This window comes from Gymnodraco acuticeps, unplaced genomic scaffold (assembly GCF_902827175.1).
Source record: "Gymnodraco acuticeps unplaced genomic scaffold, fGymAcu1.1, whole genome shotgun sequence".
Classification (NCBI taxonomy): Eukaryota; Metazoa; Chordata; class Actinopteri; order Perciformes; family Bathydraconidae; genus Gymnodraco; species Gymnodraco acuticeps.
In genome coordinates, this window is record NW_022992344.1 from 1,298,619 (window position 1) to 1,318,201 (window position 19,583).

Sequence of the window (19,583 nt, forward strand, 5' to 3'; positions counted from 1 at the left end):
GGTCATCTGATATTCTGTGGGGGAGAAGCTTGGCTCATGTGAGTTTGCAATGCAACGAGTCTTTGTCTCGACATCTGGCATGCATTAAAGGAAAACCCGCGTGTTTTAGGGCCCTCCTCTTCTTCATGTATAGATGTGTTCCTGGCTCCTTTGTCTTCAGAGTTTGCTGGTATCTTACATGAGAACTGTGATATACTGTGATCTCTCCGGCCGTACGAATTCTCAATAAATATCAGTGTATTGACTAAGGCGAATCCAGTTTCCCTCATTTCATGATTGGCTCAACATTGCTGCAAAGAAGTTTTTACTTCACAAGGCTTACATTTGATTTTTAATGTTTACAGTAGATTGAAACTCTGTGGAGACGAATACTTAATTTGGTCTTAAAAAACAAGCAACAAGCCTGCACAATAATTGTAATCAAATCCCTTTCCAGAATGTTAAAAGAAAATGTATTAGATAGTTTTCCTGATGGAGCCAAGCCTTGCATACAGTATGGTCAGAAACACAAGGATGCGATCGATTCAGTTATGTAAGAGATCAGAGAGAAATATCCCATTAATACAATCCATCAAAGGGATTTTACTTAAAGATTCCTTGTGGAGTTTTCTTACTACCTTAGTAAGAAAAGAAAAAAACAGGCGACGTAGCGGACGTAAAAGTCGGGACGCCTTCGGTACGCGTTCTTTGGTCTCAGGTTGGTGTGTAGCGGCCTTAAGTCATCTCAGTGGGTCTCAAACGTTTTGACCACAAAACTTACTACCTTATTTTTCTTTAAAAGTTTTAAAGGGGCCCTTGTTACGACCCGGGGTCGTTAGGTCATTTGTGTGTATATGTTTCCCTCCTTCTGTGTGTGTGTGTGTGTGCAAGCAGGTGGTGCCCGTTAGCTGATACCCTCGCCAGGCTGATTAGTCCACCTGAGGAGACGGGAGCATTTTAAGCTGAAGCCGTGTAGTTCCTCGGCCGCTCTCTCTGACTCAACTTCTCCTACTCCCAACTCTGCGTGTGTTGAGATCTTTGTCCTGTTGTGTTGTGTACTGACATTTTACCGTATACCGGTCCTTCTCTTCTGCTGTGAGCAGGGCTGGACTGGCCATCTGGCATACCGGGCATTTTCCCGGTGGGCCGACGTGCCTTTTGGGCCGACACGTCATTTTTTTTTTTTTCTGAAGTCCCGGCCCATAAGACGGGTAGATTGGCCCTCTGTTTAAATGTTTTTAGTAATTGACACTGGGCCGGCCCAATCAAATCTTTAATCACCTCCCCCTTTGGGCCGCTCGGTGTGCATCATTAAATCATGCCCCCAGGAGGTGAGCCGGCCATTGAAGCCAAACTGCCTTTTTTTTCGAGAAAAAAAAAGTTCGAGTTAGAAATGGAGAAGGCGAAGACGAAGGCCAAGCGAAAAGGGGGAGCAGAAAAATTGTGGGCAAGAAAAAGCAGGCCCTTCGTGCTGATGCTTCCGCTTGTGTCAAAATAACCGACATGTTTAGAACAGGTGCAGGTCCATCTTCAGCACCCGTGGCCGATATTGGTGGTGAGGAAGATGATGAGAGGGAGAGAGATCAGCGCGAGTGGGGAGAGGGAGGAGAACTCGCAGTAAGCAGAAGCTAAGACAATTAGGAAAATATTATTATTAAGGTTATGATACTCTGTAGTTCTGGAACCCATTAATATCCCCTTGATGAAGCACTAAGACAAATATTATAAGAGAAACATTCGTTAGCCTACAAGCTAGTAAGCTGGCTTTTTTAGGTTTTCCCTGGCAAGTTAAAATATAGCTTAGTGGGACTCTGATACTTTGTCTCATTGAAAGAATGTCATTATTTTGTTAACCACCATTCATGAACAATTACTGTCAGCTGGCAGCTTGTTTTGTTTAGTTTATTTACTTATTTGGTTATAAGGGCAACCGTGGTCTCTTGGGACCTGAACACATTTTTTATAGTCAGCTTTTTGTGGTAGTTTTGATTGACAATATATAGAATGAATAATATAGAAATAGATAAAACAATTGAGGCACACATGTCGTTTTGACCATTAACTGTGTGGTATTGTTATGTCAATGCCTATTTGTATGGACCTCTATCAGGGAATCCATTCATTCTGTATCATTGTGTTGAGCCAGGTAGCATCCCCAGAGGAGGAGAGTGTCAGCGAGAGTGAGGAGAGCAAAGAGCAGGAGGACATAAATTACTTTGCCCGCCCCGAGCCATCTATGTACAGATGTTTTTAGAACAGCACCCACAACAACATACCAGAAATCCAGTTGTGCAGAAGGTATTCACCTGTAAAGATGGCACCAGCAGAACGTGGCTTACATATTGCAAGGGACGTCATATGTTGTTTTGTTTTGTATGTCTGGCATTTGGGAAGAGGACTGACACTGGCACATTTATAACTGGAATGTCAGATTGGAGGCACACACACCAGCGTACAGAGAAGCACGAAAAGAGCATTACACATTCAACCTGTGCTGAAGCTTTTTTCTTACGGTGCTCTAAAGCAGACATCGAAAGCATGTTTGCTGGCAGTCACATGTCTGCTCATAGGGAACAAGTCCGAAAGAGACGTCAGGTTTTGGAGCGTGTGGTGGATGTGGTGAAATTGCAGGCAGGTGGAGAATGAGGGAGCATATATGCTAGCTGACAACACCGTGGACCACGGTAACTTTTTGGAGCTCATCCTTTTATTAGGAAAGTATGATGTCTGCTTAAAAGAGCATCTGGATGATTGCGTAGAGAAGAGCAAGAAATTGCACCAATCCAGTGGAACAAAAGGTAGAGGGTCTCTCATCACCCTACTCTCCAAAACTACTGTTAACTCCATACAGATGGAGCGCTCCATTTCAGACGCCTACCCGTGCGGGTCCGTGATCGGCACGGGGTGGGCCCCAGCTGAAAAGGAAAACCCCCCCGCAGGACTTGAAACGCCCCCTTGATAAATACATTTAATTATAATGAAACCAGCTGCAATGGATAATGGATCCACCAGGGGGAGCCGTGATTAAAAAGCTGCCACATTGGAACTCATGTGAAATAAACAGCTGATCTACAGGTATCTGATATAGCAGATATTTGTTAAGATCCATATGTCACGGATAGGATCATATTCTGTGCTAAATAAGAGACATGTAATCTTTTACTAAACATCCCCATGTTTTTATTTAACAAAATAATGTTTAATTCACGTTGGCGTAAGTACAAAACCATCGCTATGTTTTTAGATCAGGAAATGCATCCAGGCTCAAACAAACAATTTTCAATCATCATCCTCACGATCATTTAATGTATCATATGTTCGCGAGTTGAAATGAATGCACTAAATGTAATCCACGTGAGTTTACAACAACAAAAATAATCGCTTTGTTTTTATATCACATCCGACCAGAGGAAAATGCAGCACGGGTCTCACCAGGGGCGTCGCCTGGACCTGGAAACATTCGGGGCTTAGCCCACAGTGGCGGCGCTACAGTCAAATTTTCTACTGCAAGACTCCCCACACGCACATACACAATTGCGCCATCTGGTGTCACAAACGTGTGCCTGCATTAGCTTTTTTTACGGCAATGGATTGTGGGAGATTCTCATAGCACGTCAGGATCTCTTGAGGGTAAGGTGCCTGTATTATCTCGGTGGACAAAATGTATGTTTTTATTTTATAAGGACAATAACGTACTGTTGTGTTTGTTTAGTTTAATGTTAATTGTTTAATGCTCACAGTCACAGCAACATGTTTTTTGTGTGATTGGCTATTTGTTTTATATGATTTATCAACGTGATCATCAATAGCTAATCTGAGCACCAGAACCCAGCTCACGAGTCCTTTTATGCTGTCCATTGAAATGCAGGTATGTGAGTTTTGTACACCAGTTTATTTATGTTTAATGTTTCACATTGCTCCACATGATGCCTCGACTACAAAGTCTTCCATGTTTCTACGCTTCTTCCTCTGTGTCACAGTTTCGGGAATATCAAGATCATTGCACAGGGCCTTGGTCTTGGCATAGACCTCATGTGCTTTCTCGTTACTTTGGTAACTTTTCAGTGTGTTCTCAACTGCTGTTTTGTAATCTACTGCCTGCACCAAGTCAATTGTTTCTTTCTGCAGGTAGTTGTGCAGGCAGTGGTTGAGAGCAGTGTCTGGAACATGACAAGCATGTAGATGGTACTGAATTTTCAAAGCTTGCTTTCCAGTCCCTTTGCTAGAGGGGCTGAAAGGCTCCCTAAAGTCTTGATCAAAGCCGGGAGGTTTTTGACATGCCCAGCGAACAAGTTGTTTGTCCCCTACCTCTAGCTGTTTCTGAAATGTTTGCAATCTCTGATGGTGGACAAGAGATGTGGAGAAGAAAGAGTAGAGACACTCCAGGAGATCAATGCAGGTATGTGAGTTTTGTACACCAGTTTGTATAAGTTTAATGTTTCACATTGCTTGTGAAAAATATACTACGACTATACGATCACTGAAATTTGTTGTTGACTGGACACTTATTTTGTAAAAGAGATAGCATGAGAGGATCTCTTAAGCAATGCAGCTCACGTGTCCTTTTTATATGCTGTCCATTGAAATGCAGGAAAGTAATCAGCTCTGAGTGATCTGTTGCCGAGGGGACACTACACCGGAGTTACCTAGGCAGAGATAAAGTGCTATTTTGGTGGGAACTAACCTCCTCTGGGGTCCCCCAGGAAGATTTTTTTTAAATACTGAAGTTAAAAGCATCAATCTTGTGCACTTTGAGAGCAACATTAAGAGATATGGATGCATCTCTCAACACCCATATATGTCAAAAATAAATCAAAGAATCAGAATCAGAAACGGGTTTATTATTTAAAAACACTTCATTTTCCAATTAAATCATAAACTATGTCAAATTATTAGAAGTTGTTAGTAATCAGATTAAACAGAAAAAAGGGATGGAAGGAGGAAATAATAATCCCTCATCTCTTGCTGTTTGCGGTTGAAATGATCTCTTTTGCTGGCCAAATGGAAAGCAGTGGTGTCTCACTTGCCTTGACCCTGTATCTGCAGTCCCTAAATCAGTCATGTTACCCATTGACTCTTGTCTGTTCTGGTGTTCCTGTTCATTGTTGTCTCCATTGTTGTTCTTGTCTGTTGTATCTCCTTCTTGTGTGTCCCTTTCTCCTGTTCTCCTTTCTTCATCCTCTACTCTGTTTGGCTCATCTGTGATGACTGTGTAGGTAAACACAAACAAGTATGTAAGTCAATCAGTTTCCAGCTCTGTCAAATAAATGAATTTCAAGATACACAAATGTGTCTTCATTAAAATGAGTGTCACCACACTGTCACAAAATGTAATACTAACCAATTGAAAATAGTTAAATTTACATTGGAAACCTCTTGTAGATATCACTGTTAGAGTAGTTATCTGCCAATAGTAGTGCTGGGGGGAAACGATTATTTTGAAAACGATTAATCGGGCGATTATTTGATCGATTAGTCGACTAATCGAACGATTATTTTTCTGTTGTTCAATTCATAAAAAACGTAATGTAAAAAAAACGTAATGTAAAAAATGTTTTTTTTCACGATACTGTGTCTCAGGGGATCTTAATATTTAAGAACCTATTAATGTGTTATACCAGATTAACGGAAATAATCTCAGCTAACTGACGATACAAACCATGTTTACCAAAACAAAACACAAGTCTTATAAGAAGCATCTAAATGACCCCTGAGCGAAAAATGCTAACGGACATTGGCACAGATCTCAAGATAAAAGTACCCTTATTACTTATCGTAGCTGCACATACAAGATATCCGATTAAAGCTGAGACTCCACAGATTATGTAGGTACATAGTATCATCACTGAGTGATCCGGACTCGCGACAGGGGAAGCAAATACAGTCATCACAACACGTACCTTCACAGAGTTTCTAGGGAGATCGTCTCACCGCCGTAGCTGTCAATCTGATCAAAATACGTGTTCAATGGCATTCAAATGAGAAAAAACGCGGCTGAATCGGTTAATCCATAGGTTTTTAACGTCTCTGTATAAAAAAAATATTGAATTTATAATCCATAATTCCATTTTAAATCGGAGAGCAAATGCTAGCTGCTAATGGTTACCACCACAGCTAGCTGCTGCTTCCGGTCAAGCAGCAGTCTCAGTGAGATATAAATATATTTGCGTTTTGGACTAACTTTAAAATATTCCCATGCTTTTGAAGACCTGGGGCGAGATGTTTTCGTTTGAGGGCTTCGTGCGCAATCCTGTGAGGAGGAGTTGGTAGCCGTTTCAGTCTCCATTGTGTTAGAAGTGCGATTGCGAACTGCTTGTTGCTTTGGGTGACCCACGTGTGTGTGGCGTCATACAGTCTATGGTGGCGACGCGTCGACGCGGAAATATGTCGTCGACGATATTTTGAAGTCGACGCGTCGACGACGTCGACGCGTCGCTACAGCACTAGCCAATAGGACAGAATCATTCCTATACAAATGCAGTTTGAGTAATTCACTTAATACATTTACTTAAAACTTTAATATAGTCATTTTCACTTAATACTCTAATATAGTCATCTTTCTGCATTCAACACTAAGGAAAGCTGTACAATTTGACATGATAATGAGATAATGATTATATTTTCATGCAAAATCTGTCACAAAAAGAGGTTGCACATTTAAATGCAGGTGTTGTTATGGCAACGTCAGTGGCCAGACAGCCACATGTACTGCTGCAAATACGTTCAAACATGCTGTCGACACGTAAAGCAGTGGCATGCCACCATTTCAGCTGACTTTTGCTCAGAATTACTGTCACATAACATCCATATATATTTCAGTGCTAGGTTGATGCTTAGCTAAGCTAACTATGAAACACTTTAACTGACAGGACTCAGGAATCAGGATCAACTGTGTACTACTGTAAGGTAGCTTCTAGCTTCATGTCGAACACAGACAGTAAGTCAACATTTCCCAGAGAGCTTTCTTTGAAATCACCAAGAAACGCTAAAAAACACAACATTTAGATTGTATGACAAAGTGTTTATTTAATATATCTGGCTAGCTATAGCTACTTGCTAACGGTTTAGCTTACCCGCGCGATTCAAAGTAACGTCAACGTAGCTATAATTTATGCTTTGCTTACATGTTCGCATAACTTGTAAGTTTACTGACAGGTACATACCTTGTTCACCTGGCTCAGGTGGTGGCTCTGGGGTTGTTGTGTGAGCCACCACTTGAGAATTGCCGTCTTTTTTATTAAAGAAATGTCTAATGTCCATCTTCAGAATCTCCGCGTCCGGGGCTGAAAGTTTAAAGTGTAAACATTGTCACAGAGGACCTGTCAGCCAATAAAACACGTTTATGTCCATGCAACTCTCTGATTGGTCTGGTGGCGTCGTCTTGCCTCTGTGTTGCATTCACCGAACATGGGAAATTACATTCCTGCCGTCTGTCCTATAGGTAAAGTAGGTTAATGTATTATATTATTGAGGGAGAAGTTGTCCGGGGCTAAAGAAAAAACATCCGGGGCTAAAGCCCCGGATGCCTTTATTGTATCGGCTTCATATCGCAATATATTCCCGAAGTCTGAAATGCAAAAATGTCCCACATTAGGGCAATTCACCCTACATTTAATCATTCATACAAAATCATATTTCGTTTCTTTTTAACGAAATAAATGTGGTTTAATCCACATAATTTACTGTGTTAATTGTTTACTGTAGTATTGTGCACATTACTTTTCGCTGCTTGTTGCACCCCTGGTTAGAAGCTAAACTGCATTTCGTTGTCTCAGTACCTGCAATATGTGCAATAACAATCAAGTTGAATCTAATCTTGAGCAGGAACAAATGTATTTAGGCTACTTAGTACATATCTGACATAAACGATTAAACACATTTGTGCATTCTTTAAACCGAGTCAAGCCGAGTCCGGAGGTGGCGGCACATTAAAGTGTGCACCTGATTGTTTAACTTGAAGGTGCCTTGACATTCAATCATTCAAACTAAATCATATTTCGTTTATTTTTAACGAAATACATGTGGTTTAATCCACATAATTTAGGCCTACTGTGTTAATTGTTTAGTATTGTTTAACTTGAAGGTGCCTGATCATGTGAACATTTCCAGAAGAACTCTAGCTTGAATGGCCTTTTTATGTATACAGTAGGCCTACACATAGGCGGCGCGTGAGGCTCAGGTTTGGGAAGGCTAAATAACTTTGTTTTTCATCTTACGCTGCCCGCCTCCGGCGTCTATAGAAAAGAGATCAACTCAGTGAAAGCACCATCTGCTGACCGATCAGAGCTCAGTGTGCGGAGTTTAAATCTATCAAGTCATATTACAGGAAAAAGGAAATAAAGTTTAAACTGCCGTATGCAGAGAAGACGCCGACGTGTCGCACTTATCATTCATATCACACTGACATCACATCATCAATCAGATATCTGAGTCAGCTTCTCGAGCCGTATCTGGCCGTGCAACACTTAGTTACATTGTCACATACTGTATGCAGACGTATTATTTTAAGCAACACATTAAGTTGACGAAACACTCAACTCAAATGTAATAAAGTCAGATCCCCTCGTGTTTTAGATGGGGCAGTATAATAAAACTGTTGTACGCTTTCAAACACTCGGTAGTTTATTTTTTAACGAGTTGTTCTGTATTCTCCTTGCAGGTGCAACTATGTGGCTTGTATCCTGGATTATATGTTTAAGTCATCATGGATGTTTAAAGTTCATATTTTTCTAATATTAGTTTACTTTTCATTAATGAAGTATGATGTTGCGCTGTCAGTACACTTGTCCCTGTTTGTGATTGGTCAAATGTAGCTAACCCCGCCCCTTTCACGTGAACGCGTTCTCAGCTGGAGAGAGAAACCCTGGCTTGATTTACCGAGTTGATAACCAGCGCCGTAGGACCGTTTAGCGAGATCTCGTTTGTTAGGGTTAGTTAAGATAACTCAAGCATATCCAGGGTCTGTTGAACTGGCTTCGTGGTACAGGGCACAGGTGGCTGCATAGCAGCGCTAATGTAAAAGACATCATATTTTTATTTTACCAGGATGCAGTTACACAAATATTTGGGAAGGCTTAGCCTTCCCTAGCCTACAGCACCCACCGCCCCTGGGACTACAGTATAGCCCAACCATGTACACCTTCCTTTTTTCCCGTCCAAAGTTTGAATTGGAGAAAGGTAATGGTTATCGAATATAGCCTATTGTATAATAACTGTGTGATTTATATTGCTTTTCAAATGCATATGGCCACCCATTTACACTGCTCTTCCCGTCAAGAATATGAATAGAACTTAGTTAGATCACTTTACATTTCTGCAAATTAATTTTTAATCACACACGTCTCCCCACGTCTCCCCGTCCCGAAAATGATAAATAAAATAAAAAGAGGAAACCATTTTCAAGTTCAGTTTTCAACGTTTTATTTAAAATAACTGACATAACAGACACCATACTGTAGGCCTATCTGCTGCGGAAACCAGGACGAGCTATTTCGGGATCTGTTTTTCGGGGGCTCCTCAGTCTCTCATTTACCCGGCTCCTGATTAGGACACATCCTGGGGATTGTGTTTACAAACATTGACCAGACCGTTCACCAGCCCCCACCCCCCATGTTGCCTATTAGGCGCATTCACACTGCGATACTTTTCCCACAAAAGGCGCATTCACACTGCGGTACTTTTCCCACAAAGGTTCATGTGAACTTAGTTCATGTGAACTATTTTATCGCGTTCACACCAAAAAGAGCCGGTATTAAAATTAGTTCATGTGAACCTTTTTACCCCCACATTTTCACTCTTACACACATATATTCTCCTTTTACATACATACATTTTCACTCTCACACACGTATATATTTACACTCACACATTCATACATTTTGCTCTCATATTATCATATTTCAATGCACACATTCATATATTGTCACTCACACATTCATGCATTTTGTTCTCATATTCATATAATGTAATGCTCATATTTATACATGTTGCTCTCATGCGAAATCTACTAAAACAAAGTATGTCATGGTAGTGGTCAGCTGTTAAACACAAAAGTGTATCTTAAGGGCTGTAAATATAATAAACCTGTTGTCAATTTTAGACACAGGCTTATTATATTTACAGCCCTTAATAACATTCATTTTCTGGACTCAATGTATGTCTTGGCCGTTTTCTTTGTTCCAAGCAAACGAGTGCTTTTTGTTTTGAAATCACTTCCGCGAGTTTCGCGGGCCTCCCCCCTCGCTCCACTGACCATCAGACCATTTAGTAAGGTAAAAAGCAAAAGGGCAAAAACGCCTCTCAGACGCTCTTCCGTTTACTTTTTTAATAAAGAAAAACAAATGGTCCGTAGATACACGGACTCATATAGCCTATGTATGTATACTGTAAGGAGAATGTATGTGCGTGAGAGGACCAGTATGAATTACGGCATAGAAATATGCAAACACAAACCTACAGACTGGGGGATGGGAGATCACAGGAGTGGGGGGGGGGGGACTCCCAGCAACTTCTACTGAAGCCTTCCGAGTAAATCGCCAGAACGCCGACACCTCCTCATCTCCACCGCTCCCATGTTTTATTTTGTGTTGCCATAAGTTAGTCTCTCTGCGTTTCTGCGCTGGGCTAATGCTAATAATGCTAATGCAAGGATAATAAAATGGCGGCTTCACAAAACTTTTTGGGAGTTTTACGGGGCGTGGTTTGCAATCCGCCCAGCCAATCAGAAATATAGCTCTTTTCTCACAAGAGAGCCGCACGAAAGTCCCTGCTCTCTAGCAGGGACTTTCGTGGGGGTAAAAAGGTTCACATCAAGCTGCAAACTCTGGGGAACAGCCGGGAAGCCAATACGGAAGTGCCACACACTGCAGTTCATACATGGGCCGCTAGGGACTGGCTACAGAAAGGAGCAATTTCCATAGACCCCCATGTTAAAATGCCCAACTTTACAGCAGAAAAAAACATGTTTCTACCCATGGATGCAATAAATATTATTATCGATATAGTTAGATTCCACCTTCATGATTATGAATCTGTGAGTGAATTGTTTTCTAACACGACCCTTTTATTTATATTAGGTCTTAAAGTGTTTGCATAAATTAGGGCGTGGTCACGTTGATGGACACTTACATGCCTCACTGTCAGCTAACAGCAACTTGTCCACTCTGCTAGGCTACAACCATAGAGGCGACAACGTTAGTTAGTCATAGCACTGTACTTGACCCTTTAGCTTTAGCCGTGTTCGTGGTGATTGTGCCTTTTAGAGAATATTGTTACAAATACCAGACAATTAAAATGTCGTGCTGTGCGCTTAAATGTACTAACAGAACTTCCAAGAAGTCTAAAATGATAATATTATACATGTTAACCCTGTTCGCAGGTGTTTGTGTGCTTGGTAGCTTAGCTTGTTACTTATTAGCCAGCTAAGGACGTAACCCTTTATGCATACATATACATTTTAGTTTATGATTCAGCCTTGGGTAAGACTTTTATAGTCTATGGCTATGACGCCCATAATGCTAAACGGGAGCAAGTGTTAATAGGGGACCCAATTATCCCAGTGGTGGCCGCCGGAGCTAACGGAGCCGCAGGGGGCTAGCTCCAGCCGGCGTCCCGGAGCTAGCCCACTCCGTTAGGTCCGGGCGGTGGAGTCCGTCTTTTCTCAACGTGTGAATGACAAGCATTAAGAATAATAAAACATAGCTAATTCTCTTGCAGATTGTCTCATTTGATTATGAATGTAACGTTTATATAGGGGAACTACACTGTTAGCAGTAACTTGGTATGCATGTATTTCATGTTAGCTTAGCTTCTTAGCCTGAGCTAGCTCTGTTTACTTCCAGTTCGGAGGCAGCAGGTCCCGCCTCGGCTCCGCCTCTTTGCCCTTATTTGGAGCAGGCGGGATTAGACTCTGACGTTGCTGTCAAGCCGTTAGTGGCCGACTCCGCCTACTAAGGGCTTCACGGCAACTCTGCAGAATCCTATGGGTGACGTCACGGACATTACGTCCATTTATATATACAGTCTATGGTTCACATGAACTAATTTTAGTACCGGCTCTTTTTGGTGTGAACGCGATAAAAGAGTTCACATGAACTAAGTTCACATGAACCTTTGTGGGAAAAGTACCGCAGTGTGAATGCGCCTATGAACTAAGTTCACATGAACCTTTGTGGGAAAAGTACCGCAGTGTGAATGCGCCTTATGCTGTCCTGTGCTGCGAACTCTTTGTTTAAAACGAATTGGCCATCGGAATGTGTGGAGGAATTCTCCCAAGGGTCACATTCCACAGCTCTCTCCCCCCCCCCCCACCACTCCTGTGATCTCCCATCCCCCAGTCTGTAGGTTTGTGTTTGCATATTTCTATGCCGTAATTCATACTGGTCCTCTCACGCACATACATTCTCCTTACAGTATACATACATAGGCTATATGAGTCCGTGTATCTACGGACCATTTGTTTTTCTTTATTAAAAAAGTAAACGGAAGAGCGTCTGAGCGGCGTTTTTGCCCTTTTGCTTTTTACCTTACTAAATGGTCTGATGGTCAGTGGAGCGAGGGGGGAGGCCCGCGAAACTCGCGGAAGTGATTTCAAAACAAAAAGCACTCGTTTGCTTGGAACAAAGAAAACGGCCAAGACACACATTGAGTCCAGAAAATGAATGTTATTAAGGACTGTAAATATAATAAGCCTGTGTCTAAAATTGACAACAGGCTTATTATATTTAAAGCCCTTAAGATACACTTTTGTGTTTAACAGCTGACCACTACCATGACATACTTTGTTTTAGTAGATTTTGCATGAGAGCAACATGTATAAATATGAGCATTAAATTATATGAATATGAGAACAAAATGCATGAATGTGTGAGTGACAATATATGAATGTGTGCATTGAAATATGATAATATGAGAGCAAAATGTATGAATGTGTGAGTGTAAATATATACGTGTGTGAGAGTGAAAATGTATGTATGTAAAAGGAGAATATATGTGTGTAAGAGTGAAGATGTATGTATGTAAAAGGAGAATATATGTGTGTAAGAGTGAAAATATGCTGCATTTTGAATGTCCGATAGTCCACCATTTCCACCGGAAATATCAAACATTTAATAAAAGTGAAAAACAATGAACAAGACTTAACGTATTCATCATAATTAATTATATTTATTTCGTTTGGATGTAGGATTTTTGACTTTGTGTAGAGCAGTGATCTTCTACTATATGAACATTTTGGACCCAAAATCACAAAAAAAATGTAAAAACAGATTTTGAAAATGATATTATTTTTCATATGTAACACAAACATACACAACGAAACCATTTAAAAGCTGGAAATATATACATGGGATGTCACTATTATAATGTGAAAGTTTGATTGAGGTAGCATGGGATTTCATTCTGATAAGGCAAAAGTGTTATTATAAATATAATACAAATATATATATATACACATTATGTACAAAAATCAGTTTTTTCTGTCTTTATCTGTGCCACGCTTCAAAGCGGTTTCTGTCAATACGACACAGAGGGCAACATCACAGATTCCTCCTCCTCCATGTCAAAAAACAAGCTTAAAGCTTGACTCACGTTCAGAGTTCTCTTCATCATAGTTGAATCTTCAAAACTCTAAATCTATCTAACTAAATCTAAATTCTCAATGTTTGTCTGTCACTTTACTTCAATCGCAGTCTACTGCCGTCCCTCTTCGTCTCTTTTCGTCTCGTTTCGTATCACTCTGTTTACCTGATTACCTCACCCCCTCCCTGGTAAATACATCCTGTTGAGCAGAATCTACAGTTTCCAGTATTTTCCGTTTCGTAAAATGATAAAATACGGCGAAGATATTAAAATATGTGCTTCCATTATTCATACTTCTGAAATATATCTGTATTAACTTTATATCATCGTATGTCCGTGTTTATTGGGTCTTTTTGCATGAAACAAAGACTGGCATATAGTTTCAAGCCAGTACTTTCTTCAGAAATACACATATACATCCTGTTGAGCAGAATCTACAGTTTCCAGTATTTTCCGTTTCGTAAAATGATCAAATATGGCGAAGATATTAAAATATGTGCTTCCATTTTTCATACTTTTGAAATTTATTAACTTTATATCATCGTATCTCCGTGTTTACTGGGTCTTTTTGCATGAAACAAAGACTGAGATATAGTTTCAAGCCAGTACTTTCGACAGAAACACACAGCAATGTTGTCCGGACTGTTGTTTTTATGCGGCACCGGCTTGAACAGGTCATGTGATCTGATCACGCCGGCGTGACGGTCGACTCCAAAGGATTAATATTAAATACATATAAGTATTTTTACAACTTGTATTTAGAAATACTCTGTTGTAATTATTGATGCATAAATGTGTTCATCCATTCAATGTGGCATCTGCTATAATGGGGTTAATGTATGATATTACTTAATAATACAATACATTATAATATATGATATGATAATTACATTTTAGTTTTATTCATTTCTTATTTCATAGTTTCTCATTATTATTATTTGTATCGCTCATCTTATTTTTGATTTTATTAATCTGTGTGAATCTGTGCTGTCCTGTTTTTCACTCTCACCCTGTTGCTGTTTGAACTACTGAATTTCCCCACAGGATTAATAAAGGTCCATCTTATCTTATCTTAATAATATATTATAAGTTGATTTACTTCAATCTACTGTACTGTGTAAAAACACCCCAACAATATTACAAGAAATATACTGCATAAAGCAAACTATATACTTTATTTGATCAAAAATATTGATGTTTTTTCATTATAGTAGCTTGTGAAAACCATACAGTAACAAATAAGTGATACATGCTACAGTATTCAGCAAACACAACTGCAGAGTTGCAAACATTGCAAACAGACTAAGTTCATCAACACCCAGTTGTCTTTGTGTATTTTGTGAATGAAGCGCCATCTCATGGTTAAATCCTGTAATATAACAAATGGGGAAATTGGGCAATGCCCTCTAGCAATTTGGCAACACCCCCAGCCACTGGCATCCGCTGGGCTTTTGACTGGGACACACCCATCTGAGTCTGATCTGGAGTGCTTCATCTGTAATAGAAACTGTTGGTAGTCTAATCAAAGAAAGTATCTCCAGTGATGTCCAGAAGGCCGGAATGTTTTCTGTTCAGCTGGACACAACACAAGACATAACTTCTCAGAATCAGTGTTCAGTAATCTTAAGATATGTCAATGAGACTGTGCAAGAGAGGCTTGTGGCTTTAGTGAAGTGCCATGCATCCACCGGACAATACTTTGTGAACTTGCTCTCAGAGGTCTTAGCGCATCTGAAACTGGACAAGGGCATGTGTATAGGTAATGCAACAGATGGAGCATCCAATATGCAAGGCCGGTACAAAGGATTTTCTGCACTGATGACCTCCCAGTCACCCACTCATGTCCATGTGTGGTGCTATGCTCATGTTCTTAATCTTGTCCTGGCTGAAACCTCCCAAACTGTAATCGAATGTGGAACACTTTTCAACCTAATCAATGACATAGCAGTGTTTATCAGGGAGTCATATCAGAGGGTCAATCTGTGGGAGAAAAAAGCCCAAGAAAAGATGCCGTCGACTCATCCTGTAGACTCATCTAGTCCTATCTCTATTGTGTTGTCATAGAAAGGGGAGGCAGGGCACTATAGCCCCCCCCCCCCCTAAATTCACTAGAAGTCATAATTTAAGGGGTTATTTTTAAAACTTTTCTTCCCCAGACCCCCCTATTAGTGCTCGGTCACTGTTCGCTTTGTGAGAGGGTTTGAAGGTCTAATTTCTAATGATTGATATTTACACATACTTGTGGTATGTATTAGTTTTGTTTGCCCCTGGTACGTAAAAAGGATAATAATAGCGTTTTTTAAAATTATTATTGATAATTTGCTGTCCCAGTCCAGCCCTGGCTATGAGACGGTGGAAGAAAAGCTGTTTAACCTGACTTTTTTACTCAGGAGTGCAAAACCCTTTTCTTTGGTTAATTCGTTTTCTCCTGTTTAATGTTAGAGTAGGTAAGAAGCCTGTACGTTTATGTTTCTCATTTGTTAGGTAAGATTTGTGTGTTAAAGATGAGTTCGTCTTGTGGTTTTGTTACTCCAGGGGGGTATACTACGAAGCAGGATTTTCGCTTAGCCGGCTAACTTCAGGGAAAACTCGGGGTTTCCGGTCCTACGAAGCTGGTTCTCTTTTTAGCAGGCTAGATCTCCATGGTAACTTATGCTGTGCGGCTAACCTGGTCGGGACCAGGTTAGGTTGCAGGCTAAGAGCTCAACTCAGTGAAAGCACTGCCTGCTGACCAATCAGAGCTCAGTGTGCGGAGTTTAAAGCGATCAAGTCATATTACAGGAGAAAGGAAATACAGAAAAGCTGCCGTTGCAGGAAAGACGGCCGGCAAAAATCACCGACTCTGTGAACGTGAACATTAATAGAATATCACCTCCCATCTTCAGAGCAATCTGACTATTATAACATTAGCGTTAAGAAAGCTTACTTAAATATCTGCCACAACATAAGTAACCGGATCAGAATAACATTAAGTAACAAATATTAAGTAACATTAAGTTGACGAAACACTCGAGACAAATGTAATTAAAGTCAGATCCACTCGTGTCTTAGATGGCTGTGATATCATAACCCTGTTAATGTACGCATTCAAACACTTTTTCTTTTACCAGCTGTATTCACCTTGCAGGTGCAGCTATGTGGCTTTTATCCTGGATAAAGTGTTTAAGTCATGGATGTTTAAAGTTTAACTTCTTCATATGTCTAATATTATAGTTGACTTTTCATTCAGGAAGTATGACGCTGCACTGTCAGTATGCTTCTCCATGTTTGTGATTGGTCGAATGCTCCAAATACCACCCCTTTCATGTGAACGCGGACCTAACTAGATAGGACACGGCTGGCTTGAGCGATCCACTTGATAACCCGCGTCGTAGTACCGTTTAGCGAGAGCGCGTATGTTTTGGATTAGGCCAACCGGCTAACTCAAACATATCCAGGTTAGGTTGAACCAGCTTCGTAGTACAGGCCTCTGTTTGTTATTTTTTTGTAAACAGACTTTCAGCATGTTTTTGTGATTCTGATTTGGTAATTAAATTACCAAACGTTTTCTCTGCCTTGGCGTCCATGTTCTTGGGAGTGTGAAAAGTGGGGAGAGTGCAACTTTGTGCTGCGTCTAGGTTCCCCTAGGCCTGGGCGTAACACCCTATATTGATCATTTTCAGGTTAATTTTTGTATTTTGTGCGTCTACTGTGTCTCCATGCTTTCATGTTCAAAAAGCTCTTTATTTGTATCCTACTGCCTGTGCTGCAGCACCTCTTTTTACCCTCTGTTTGAAACCAGAGCCCAGTCTGCTCTGATTGGTTAGCTGGCGGGCTCTGTTGTGATTGTTCAACCGTTTGTAGATGTCCAGCCCCTTAGCCTGTCACATACAATATGTTTGTTTGGTTACAAAAGTAACCAAAGGACTCCAATTGAGGCATTTAAATTATGTTACTATCTGGGTGTGCAGTTGTGGAGCGGATATTTCTTTCTTCTTTGTGTTTGCAATATTTCCTCTATATATACTGTATGGTGCCAATCATTTTCCATCAATGTCAGCTAAATTTCCTTCTCATCTCACATGCCATTCTTTAAAGCATTCATTGCGCTAGGAGAAAAGAGCATTAGTTTCATGATGTTGACCTTTGACCTTTAGAAAAGTCATTGTCATTCCCATCACATCCGCAGATCTCTGAGCGACAGCGCGCATGAGTTAGCTGCCAATGTGTTCAGGATGAAAAACACAGAATGCATTCCCGTTGCACATTTCTCCCTGGTTCCATGACAGATGAAGAATGAAACATGGCCTGTTTATTGAATAAAAGCTTTGATGCTTGTGGCTAAGTACGCTTGTGATCTTTCAAATTAAACTGATGGATCGTGACAGCACGTGGCAAAACGGATTTGGGATGTCAGTGTAGAGGCTCGCCACCGCCATCAGACGAACAGTTTCCATAACAAATGTGTCGGAAAACTCGTAAAATTATGATAATGATTGGGTAGTGTAATAAAATCTGTATATATCAAATCACCTTTTGTATTGCTATGCTGTGCTGCGGGTTATCGGTAACTATAGCAAAATGTAGAATAGGAGGGATTGAGCACTTGCAGCACTGTATGTAGAAAGGAAGAAAATAAATTATAACAATTCCTATGCGAGTGAAATAAAAACGTCAGCTATTATTTTTGTCATGGTGTGCGGGCTGCAATCACAGCTCCTTGTTATGAATGCCAGACCTCGAAGATATGAAGTGAAAAGGTTTTTTTCTTTCTTATATAACATCTCATATAATATTTTTATTGTGGCAGAAATAAAAAACTACAGTGTGTGTTTGACATGGAGTTAGATCACTCTCAATATCAAAAAATGCACACAGAAGGACTAACAAATGTATTTGTGACTTATATATAAATTACTTTAAATATATTATTATACTCTACAATATTTAAGAATAGTTTATTGTTGTATTGAAATAAAGAAAACATAGAAATTAGGTTAATTTGGACGTTACACTACATTTATTAAAAACTTGCATCTACAAACTGCTTTTTGCATGTAGTGTTCTCAAGATTCAAGGTTTATTGTCATAACATATACACAACTATGGTGTATGTAATGTATGAACAACTTCGATTGCAGATCCGTCAACTCTGCAAATACAAGACATAAAGACAAATATATAAAAATAACAGTCTTATGGCCTGTGGGATGAAACTGTCCCTGAGTCTGGTGTTTTTAGTCCGGATGCTGCTGTAACGCCTGCCAGACGGCAGCAGACAGAACAGTTTGTGGCTACGGTGATGGGGGTCTTTTGTAATCCTGAGGGCTTTCTTCCTGAGCCGCTGGGAGTAAAGGTCCTCCATGGATGGAAGCTCCGTCCTGGTGATATTCTGTGCAGTTTTCACCACCCTCTGTAAAGCCATACAATTGAGGGCGATGCAGCTGCCGTATACCAGGCCGTGATGCAGCCAGTCAGGATGCTCTCTATGGGGCACCTGTAGAAGTTGCAGAATATCCTGGAGTCCATGTTGAACCTCCGCACTGAAACGTTGCATGATAACAGGGCTGGACTGGCCATCTGGCATACCGGGCATTTTCCCGGTGGAACAACGGGCATTTTCCCGGTGGGCCAACGTGCCTTTTGGGCCGACACGTCATTTTTTTTTTTCTGAAGTCCCGGCCCATAAGACGGGTAGATTGGCCCTCTGTTTAAATGTTTTTAGTAATTGACACTGGGCCGGCCCAATCAAATCTTTAATCACCTCCCCCTTTGGGCCGCTCGGTGTGCATCATTAAATCACGCCCCCAGAAGGTGAGCCGGAAGAGAAAAAAAAAGTTTGAGTTAGAAATGGAGAAGGCGAAGACGAAGGCCAAGCGAAAAGGGGGAGCAGAAAAATTGCGGGCAAGAAAAAAGCAGGCCCTTCGTGCTGATGCTGCCGCTTGTGTCAAAATAACCGACATGTTTAGTACAGGTGCAGGTCCATCTTCAGCACCCGTGGCCGATATTGGTGGTGAGGAAGATGATGAGAGGGAGAGAGATCAGCG